The sequence below is a fragment of the Neolamprologus brichardi genome, chromosome 1 (genome assembly GCF_056152115.1).
Source record: "Neolamprologus brichardi isolate AB-2024 chromosome 1, ASM5615211v1, whole genome shotgun sequence".
NCBI classification, from domain to species: Eukaryota; Metazoa; Chordata; class Actinopteri; order Cichliformes; family Cichlidae; genus Neolamprologus; species Neolamprologus brichardi.
In genome coordinates this window covers 16,367,501-16,377,500 of record NC_142104.1, presented here as the reverse complement: position 1 = coordinate 16,377,500, position 10,000 = coordinate 16,367,501, and the positions used below count along the sequence as shown (strand labels likewise).

The window sequence follows — 10,000 nt, the reverse complement described above, 5'->3', positions numbered from 1 at the left end:
TGCAAATAAATCCAACCACTTCACTTATTTATTTTTTTAACTGTAAACTACAAATCTTCAGAAAAATACAAAATTTGCATTTTGCAGGGCCTTTGCTGTTACAGCCATTTAAAAGCAAGAGTTATGAGCTTAGCTATTAACAAATTAAAAATGTGCAGACATAATCCATGCATCAATAACACCTTAAAATCTTTCCTTCATTAGAAAAAACAATGTTTGCTGAAAATGTTAGTTGTATAAACCAGAGTTGAAGTATTGAGCAAACAGTGGCACTGAATTCCTGATGATAGCCAGTCAAATAGGATTGTGCTTTACGTGTGTAACAGTGCCAAGGGAATTGTAAGCCAGTACTGTGTGTGTTCTGGAGCTGGAGTGCGTCAGCAGGCCATGCCAGTGGGTTAGCAGGTCAGCCAGGCTGGGATCAGAGCTTTGACAGGCTTTGACGCTCAAGTCTGAGAGAAAATAAGAGCCGTAGTCACTAGTTTATTTAACCCCACATGCTTGCTCAGTGTTACGTCTCCATAAAAGCACTGCAATGCCACTTCATGGGAAAGGCTCATGGTGACACAAGTCTGTCAGGACGAATATGTGTAAAATATGCTGACAGTCAATAACTTAGTATTCAGAACACACCACAAACCTTAGCAACATGACAGAGCACTGAAAGGATCATGTATTCAGAGCTCACAAACCTTAATGTGCAGGAGTGACCTCCAAGCTCATTAAAATCAATAAGACACCAGCAGTATCTAGCACACCAACAGTACGTACTAAACAGAGGCTTCACAAAGCTGCTTTTCAGAATAATGTCTTAAGAGTGGCATTCAGTTCATTGCAGAAAGAAATAATGCTCTGTTTATGCCACGTCTAAAATTATGAATAGTATGCGCAAGAACTTAGTTTTAAAAAAAAAAAATAATATACACAATTTTTTAATCCAAAGGGCTAACAGAAAATTCAACATAATTTCTTCAACTTTTTGGAAATTGTATCAGTATACAGATTTAAATATCGTACCAAATGCTTATGGATTCATTTTCTATTTTCTATCTCTCTGTAAATTGCTACCTTATCGTGGTGGAGGGGTTTGTGTGTCCCAGGGATCCCAGGGGCTATGTTGTCCGGGGGCTTTTGGCCCCTGGTAGGGTCTCCCATGGCAAATTGGTCCTGGGTGAGGGACCAGACAAAGAGCGATTCAGAAGACCCTTATGAGGAAAACATGAGACTCTGTCTCAGTCTGGAGTTGCCCCTGGTGAGAGGCGGTGGGCTGGGGGTGACTATTCTAATATCCCCTCGGCTTGCTCCCTGTATGTTGGGGGTTCTTCCCGGTAGATTACAGGGTTTGTTCCCTGCGCCTTAGGGTCGGGTAACGGGTCCTGACTATCATCTGCGCTTATGCGCCGAGTGGCAGTTCAAAGTACCTAGCCTTCTTAAGAGTCCCTGGGTGGGGTGCTGGAAGGTGCTCCACCTGGAGACTCTGTTGTCCTACTGAGAGACTTCAGTGCTAACGTGGGTAACGACAGCAAGACCTGGAGGGGCGTGATTGGGAGGAACCGCCTCCCTGATCTGAACCCAAGCGGTGTTTTGTTATTGGACTTCAGTGCAAATCACAGTTTGGCCATAACAAACACCTTGTTCGAACATAAGAGTGTCCAGTGCACGTGGCACCAGGACCCTCTAGCCCGCAGGTCGATGATCAATTTTGTAATCGTATCACCAGACCTGCGACCATATGTTCTGGACACTCGGGTAAAGAGAGGGGCTGAGAGGTCAACTGATCAACATCTGGTGGTGAGTTGAATCAGGTGGCAGGGGAGGACGCTGGACAGACCCAGTGCACTTAAACGCGCAGTGAGGGTGTGCTGGGAACGCCTAGCAGAGGCCCCAGTCCATGAGATCTTCAACGCACACCTCCGGCAGAGCTTCAACAGCATTCCGAGGGAGACTGGGGACATTGAGTCTGAATGGACCATGTTCAGCATCTCCATTGCCGAAGCTGCTGCATTGAGCTGCGGCTGCAAGGTGGTTGGTGCCTGTCGTGGTGGTAATCGCCGAACTAAATGGTGGACACCAGAGGTAAAGGGAGCCACCAGGCTGAAGGAGGAGTCCTATCGGGCTTGGTTAGCCTGTGGGACTTCGGAGGCCGCTGACAGGTACCGACAGGCCAAGCGGAATGCGGCTCGGGCAGTGGCTGAAGCAAAAACACGGGTGTGGGAGGAGTTCGGAGAGGCCAATGGAAAAACACTTTCGGACTGCCTTCAAGACATTCTGGCTAACCTTCAGGCATCTCAGGGGAAAGCGGTGCTCTACCTGCACTGTGTATAGTGCTGGTGGAGCGCTGCTGACTTTGACTGAGAAAATTGCCGGGCGGCGGAAGGAATCCTTCAAGGACCTCCTTAATCCCACTGACACGTCTTCTGAAGAGGAAGCAGAGTCCAGGGATGAGGGGGATGACCCGCCAAGGATGTGCTGGAGAGATTATATCTCTCGGCTAGCCTGGGAACGCCTTGGTGTTCCCCGGATAAGCTAGAGAAGGTGGCTGGGGAGAGGGAGGTCTGGGCTTCTCTGCTTAGGCTGCTGCCCCCGCAACCCGGTCCCAGATAAGTGGAAGAAGATGGATGGATTGATGGATGGGTGGATACAAATAACTACAGATAATGGCATTGCTCAGAATAACTTGGCCCCAAGATTACATTGGTGAGAAACCCGAGAAGTAGAGTTATTTAATTTCCATTAAGCATATACATAACAGTAAAATAATCCATTGCATTGAACTGTCGTACACACACGCGCGCGTTGGCACACACAGTTTAATTTCAAAGAAATCTGCTCAAGAAATATCTTGGGTCTGCCATTTTGCAAACTGGACATATGAACCAAGATGATCCTGTACTTTCAATGTACATATTAAAGGGATCCAGGGTACAAGCAGTCAGCAACTCTGTGAAGTCATATCAGACTAAAGGGCGTGGGACACATGGAGAGAAACAGGAAACCAACCGTCACCTATTAAAAACAAATGCAACAGCTGCTTGAGTAGCCAACATAGTACCAGAAAACCTAGGTAGAAGGTATGCGAACCAATTCCGCCTTACAGGCCTGTCCTATTTATATTTTTTTTTAAAAAAAAAAAAAAGAGTTTTTTCCCTTGAGGAGTGAGAAGCCACATATCAACACATCCTCTCATTCAGATATGCATGGAAGTATCATGTTATACGAGAAATGTCCAACCACTGTGACAAATTACCCACACGTTCAGCTGCCTTTTCAGTGAGTCTCTTGTCCCATAGACAGACTGTATTTTAGCCTACAACTGTCAACTGTCCTCTGTGCTTTCTCAGAAAGGAAGGCATAGAGAAAAATGAACCACTTCTTCACCTGACACAGGTTTTGGCTGAAGTGGTCCTCCAGCTTAGAGCAGCTCTTCAAAAAAGTAGTACTATAAAAAGCTGTAGTCTAAGCGGGGCAATATCAGCTAGTCTTTCTGCAGAAAAAAAAAGGACTCACTGAAGAGGCAGCTGAATAACATTGAGAAAAAGCATCATACACGCCGAGCGGGAAGGAAGCATGAGAAGTAAAGGCCGGGGGACTAGCTGCTTAGCAATAACTGAGCTTTCAAAATAAGATGCTAATATTCTCTCGGAAGGAAATAAATAAAATAATGCTAAAATGGATCACTGATTATTAATATACTTTAGCAGCCAGCAAGAAATGTCTGTGTGTGGGGAAACAATGTAGCATAGGGTTGATAAGTCTCATTAAAACAAATGCAAGGCATCACTAAGTATGTCTTCCAGTTAGGCACCACTGTGTAACTAAAAACCAAAGTTTTTTTCACAACAAAATGCCAAATCAAATCGAACAACAGCTCCATCTTCATCTGTGACACCCTACCTGCTCAGAAAAATTAAGATTCACACAATTATTCTGGTGTCAATAACCTTCCTTTATGCACAATCCTTCCGTATTTCTAAAAGTCAAAGTCAGTGTACTAAGTCCCACACAAACAATGCCCCCACTTATTCAAAACAATCCAGTATTATGGCTTTATAAGCATCAGCTGCATCATACAGCATTTTTGTCACAGAAATATACAAAATGTGAACATGAGGGCGTAGAATGGTTGCTGACCACATTAATTGTTTTCCTTACAAGAGCCCTGAGCCATCAACAAAAACATGACCTTAAAGAATGCATCAGAGGTCTGATAAATAATCATGTGAATTAAAGCGGGTGACTCATTTATTTATTTCAAAATATAAAGATTAATGTTCTTGTTGATACACATAGAGCACACATAGAAAATGAGTGCATTTTCTTCTGCTCTTCTGAATGCACAATAGTAATACAACACGTAAAATGCCAAACAGAAATAAAGAGTAAAAAGAAAGACAGAAAAACGGAAAATTGCAGGACTCCTTCATTTAGTTTTGGGGGATAAGTGGATGTTGCCATGGTTGCCGGGCTCCATCCTAATCAACCTAACTCAAGCTCACCGCCTTTCTATGAAACTGAATCTGTTTTTCATTCTGAGGATATGACGCACAAGTTGAGATCGTGAAGCCTCGTGACTCTTCACTGCCACGTGCAAGAATCCCAGAAAAGAAACAAAAAAAAGACAGGTACAACAAAACTGTCTACATCATGTTACAGACCCACTTCATAAAACTGAGCAGGAATAAGTGTGCACGGGGAATAAATGAATGGAGGAATTGACAAAAGGAAATAGACAAAAAACTCAAAGTCAAATGATAAAGCATCCAGTAAGTACAAATGATCAGAAGCAGTGACCCTCATAGCTACTCCACAACGGGTACCAATTCATCCAAAACCAGTTTATGTTTTACAAGCACAGAATACAGCAACAGATCAATGCTGCATTATTTTACTTTTACAGGCTATTAAATGCAGTCGATCTGCTTCTAATGTTTTAGTGTGCTGTAAACCTACAATGTTTTTCTCCATTAGAAGACAAAAGAGTGTCCATTAGGTTTGTTGACTGATGCTACTGCATGAGTTAAAAACAAGTCTAATTTGTGAGATACGAGTTGACTATTATATTACTTTCCTCACAACTTCAAAGTTTCCAGAAGGCCTCATCTGTTATCTCTGAAGCGTACCTTCAGAAGTAACAAAGAGAAAAAATAGATATTTATATAAACCGTTTTAGCTTTGGCATTTCAACCTTTCGGTTACAGAAAAAGTGCTCTTTTAGCAGGTTAGTTGACAAGAAAGCTCGCATATTGCCTTGACAGTTTTGTATTCTCAATAAGCTTTAAAGGGGACACCTGGCCCAATGAGGAAAAGTTGAAGTGTGGATTCCAGTTTGTCAGTCTGGTGACTCAAACAGAGTGCATCTTCCACACTGATCTTATTTATAAGGTGCTTTACAAACTGGAACATTACAGCTAACAGCTGGATTTTCCCGTTTGACTGCAGTTAGCCAAACAGCGACAGCCAATTACTGCTGAAGAGACAGACAGTGAAAGTGGACAGTATATCCTCTGTTTCCTAACATAAAACTCATTGTTGCAGCCTGGAGCAGCACTAAAGTGATCCCCTTAAACTGATTTTTAGTTCTAGTGTCGTCATGCTCCTCTACATACAATTCTATCACTAGCGAGTTAACATAAATTAATTTAAGTCTATTATCCGCAACCAACCACATGACCTTCCAGGTCACCCTCCATACTGACAGAATATGGCGCTAAACATGTTTTTAAAACTTTAAGCACTTATTTCTTAATTGCACCTTCAAAGTGCAGAAAATAAAAAGTCTTAAAAATTGAAGTTGCACAACACCTGCATTCCTCTTGCCCTGCCCACAAGTGTATGGCTTCCCTTTCAAGTTGGTAAGAATTTATCAAGCATCTAAGTAACTGCCCACGTCTTCAGAGGTAAGAGGAAAGTGCCGAGTATACACGTTATGGATGCAGTTAACTTTAAGATCTCTAAGAACTACCAAAGAAGAGAGAGAGATGTAGAGGGAAAACAAGCAAACAAAAGAACCAGATGCCCCTCTGGCACAGAAGCTAAGCAAAGTCCTGCTGTAGGACAGGGACTGGGAATCACAGCACAATTCACAAAATAATACCATCAGCATATGTTAGCAATCATGATGGTATTACAATACAGTGATTCTATGAGACACAGACTGACTAAAGGGACAATACAGAGGAATTGCATCTTTGTATTATCAGGTTTAGTCAATTTTAATAATGTGGTAATATAATAAGTTTACTTTGTTTCTTCTTCACCAAATGTTAGGTTACTTAAGTGCTTCTGTTCACTTTACCCGCATTAGTAATAACTGCTTATCAAATAAAGTCCTTAAACTGGTGCAAAGTCAAATAGACACAATTAAGAGTGCTTAAACATTTTAACAGAAACAGATATTTGCCAACTGTGTATGGCAAACGACACAATACATTTCCATATACTCCCAACAGAGACCATGGCAAAACAATTGTGAGCCACACACACACATACAGACACACACACAAAAAAATTCTTAACAGTAACTATACACAACAATTATACCCAATATCTCACATTCTACATCCTTCCCAGCATCCTAGTAACAGAATAAAAGATAAAAGATGAAGTTGACAATGGGCAATATTTTCAGAGAATCTTTCATTTATTATGATTCAAAATAGGTGACCGAGCCAATATACTGATCAGAAAGGTTTTTACAGATTACAGACCTCTGCATTGGCTTCACCTTCCAAAGCCCAAAATTATATCTTTTTTTTTTTAATACCTTCTATGGACAAAACCAGAAATTTTACTTGGAAGAACATAAGTAATCCATGTGTTTGTGCTGTGTTGTAAGTAATTTGTTAACTGGTGTGGATTGAACAATTCTATGGTTTTATAGACACATAAAACATTTAGGCCGACACAGTGTAGCATTTGGTTTGGTGAGGTCACTTCAGAACAAGGCATTAATACGTTAATAACACTGCACTGACTGCTACCTTGTCTTTGACAGAAATCATCCTACTAAACAATGCCGTCCTCAGAGAAGGCCTGCCACTATGCAAGGTGTAACCTTCCTACACTGCAGTTATGACATTCATCTACAGTAATAAAATTAAACTCAAATAGGCAGAGGCACTGGTAAAAAGCTGCAACTACATTTTCAAGCTCATTTACAGATTTGTTTGTGTGCATTAAGATGTTGACCCAAACATTTTCATTTGTATCCAATTTTTCTACCTAAAACAAACAAACAAAAAATACTGACAACATATTTTATTATTTATAACCAACAATTCTATCTTTATGTCTTATTCATGGCCATTATCTCACAATACAGAAATAGTCCTTGGGTCTTTACTTTGAGGACAAAGCAGGGTGGATTAAAGTGTAAAGAGATATTTAACTAGCTCATACAGAAAAGAGCAAATAAGGGTGGTTACACATTAGAAGAGGGAAGGATCACTGTCGCTGCATGCTTACACAAGCCTTTGAGTAAAACTGTTGTGACAGAGACATTTATTTGAACCACACTGCAGTTGTTATAAGGTCAGCTAAAAAGAAGAACTGACAACATGGTTCCTCCATGAAGGAAGAATGGAGCCAGACTGCATGCTTTTACCAGGAACTGCAATACCACACACACACTCAGAGCTTCCTGCATTATTCAGTGAAACACAGAGGCAGTGTAACAAAGGGCGGGGGAACCACTTGCACTTTGATCTACACAGGCTTTAGATTAAGGATACAAGGCTTTCAGACATGTTTTACAGATGTAAACCATTCAACGTGTTGACATAGCGCTGAGATTTAGGAAAGCTTTTTTTCCCAGTTCAGGTGTAATGTGTTTTTTACTGTTTTGATGGTTTTAAGAAGGTACTTAAGATGGCCTAAATAAATTGTTTCTGGGCTTAGGGTGACAGGAAAAAGAAATACCTCTGGATATTTAAAATCCACTGGGAAGACTGTGGAAAAATTGCAGGTACTTACCAGCTTACATTTTTTTTTACCCCTAAAATACTACTCTCTAAAACAAAGTAACTACAGAACAGGGTAGAAAGCAGATACTGGATTCAAAGCTTTAAAGCTAAACTTTGTGCAGTTTTGTTTTCCCCCTTATGTTTGCACTCTAAGCTACCAACTCAAACAGACAAAAGCAAAAACATTTAATTTGATGCAGTACTAACAACTAAAAGAACAATGTTTTAGTGAACTGTAGCTTTACAGCATTGATAATAATACTACAAAGTTCATTATTCAAATAATATTTGTATCAAAACAAAAAAAGTGTCTATACTGAGTTATGTTCACATATATTTAATCTTTTTAAGGTTACTGATATTGCCTGTGGTAAAATGCTCTGTTACCTGCTCCAATAAAAAACCCAAAAACAAACACCAGCTTTAGCTCTTCATACCATCATACTGTTTGTAGGGCTGGGGAATATTCTCCTGAGTCCAAACTTCATCCCGTGACACCAACAACAGCTAATACCACTCTGGTGGGAGTGAAAATGTGCCGTTGGGAGTTTACAAAAGGAGCCATCCACACCACTCTGTGACACAAACATAATAATGGAACAAACCTACTGCTGTTTGTGAGAGCATTTAGAATCACAAAAAGTACTATGAGAACTAGTCTCGACAGTGCATAACTTTTAAGTGCTTGCCAAATGACAGACTGCAAGCCAGTGCAAGCTACTTTGACCACATCAATACTTAGAAAAAATCCTTTACCCAACAGTCTAGAGAAGGACTTTGTTCATAAAAGGGAAGATGCTTGTGTGTGCACAAGTTTCCATGCCCACAAATAAGTTTCTAAGAGTGTCCAATGGAATAAATGCTCACAGACCTACTTTTCAAGGACACTTAATCCATCAGTCTTAGGCCAACTATTCTACACATGGATAGGAGAATAATGCACAGCTTATTGTTTCACAGAATTAATGACCATGTCAATGTAAACCTGTCTCAATCACTCCTTTCTGTGATTTATACCATTAAAAAAAAAAACATTTTTTGAAGAACATTTCCTGCAAGAGAATGGTATTTGCTCCTGGGGAGGCTTGTTAATGAACTAACAGAAAATGTCATGAACTCCTCCCAGTAAAGACTCAGGATACTTACTATGATATGTTCACGGTAAATAAATACAACTTAATATTTCCAATTTCCAAATATTAAAATAGCAGATCTTTTGGAGGGACTGTAATTTTTAGATGTCAATTCTACCCTGGAGCTGTGAGCACTCCAGCTTTGCTGACTATGCAAACTGGAGTGGCAAATTACAAGTGGCCAACGGCCAAATGCTTGTAAATTGTGGCAGCAGTCAGTGTATCTGTCAAACTTATTGGTAAGAGTGGGTGATAGATTTGAGGTGTCCACCATCTCCTGTCTCAGAAAGGTGAACTAAACATTCAGCACAGCGAACACAGAAATGTGCATCGACATATGGGAATCAAAACAGCTGACATTGTGGAGCTAGTTGACCTTGAACAAGTAAGTCAGAGTTCTCTAGTATTTCAAGCTGTCCTTATTTCATTCTGGCTGCCTATGTGCATCACCATCTATAGAAGTCAAAGCACACTGGCCAGCATCCCATGAGCTATTTTTAGCAACCCTCCAATTTCACCCTCAGCAACGCAGTTTCCCCACAGTGTGCTTCGCATACTCTTGTCCCACAGGGGTAAACTACAGAGGGACAACAGAGTTACAATAGATATTTCACTTCATTAGTCTGTTGTCATTCCAACAATTTTGCTGTAACAGGAGAATGAAATCAAACATAGGTAAAAAAAAATAAATAAAACGTCAATATAGTCCAAAAAAAACCCTGTCTGCTTACAGTTTGACAAATCTTAGAATAGATGTTAACGATAGATAAAGATGGGACATCAAATATTGATCAAAGCTCAACAGTTGTGCATTCTAAAAGAAGGTACATGGAAAATAGGAAAACAGCAAAAACAGAAAGGCCTGACATTACTTTCCAACAGCATACAAAGAATCCAAAAGAGCTG

The 10,000-nt window shown here is 40.5% G+C and overlaps 1 protein-coding gene across 4 annotated transcripts in view; it reads right to left on the bottom strand.

The window, feature by feature from the left end:
- Positions 1-10,000, bottom strand: part of hipk3b (homeodomain interacting protein kinase 3b) — a 44,562-nt gene that overhangs the window by 18,493 nt on the left and 16,069 nt on the right. The gene's annotated exons all lie outside the window — the stretch shown is intronic.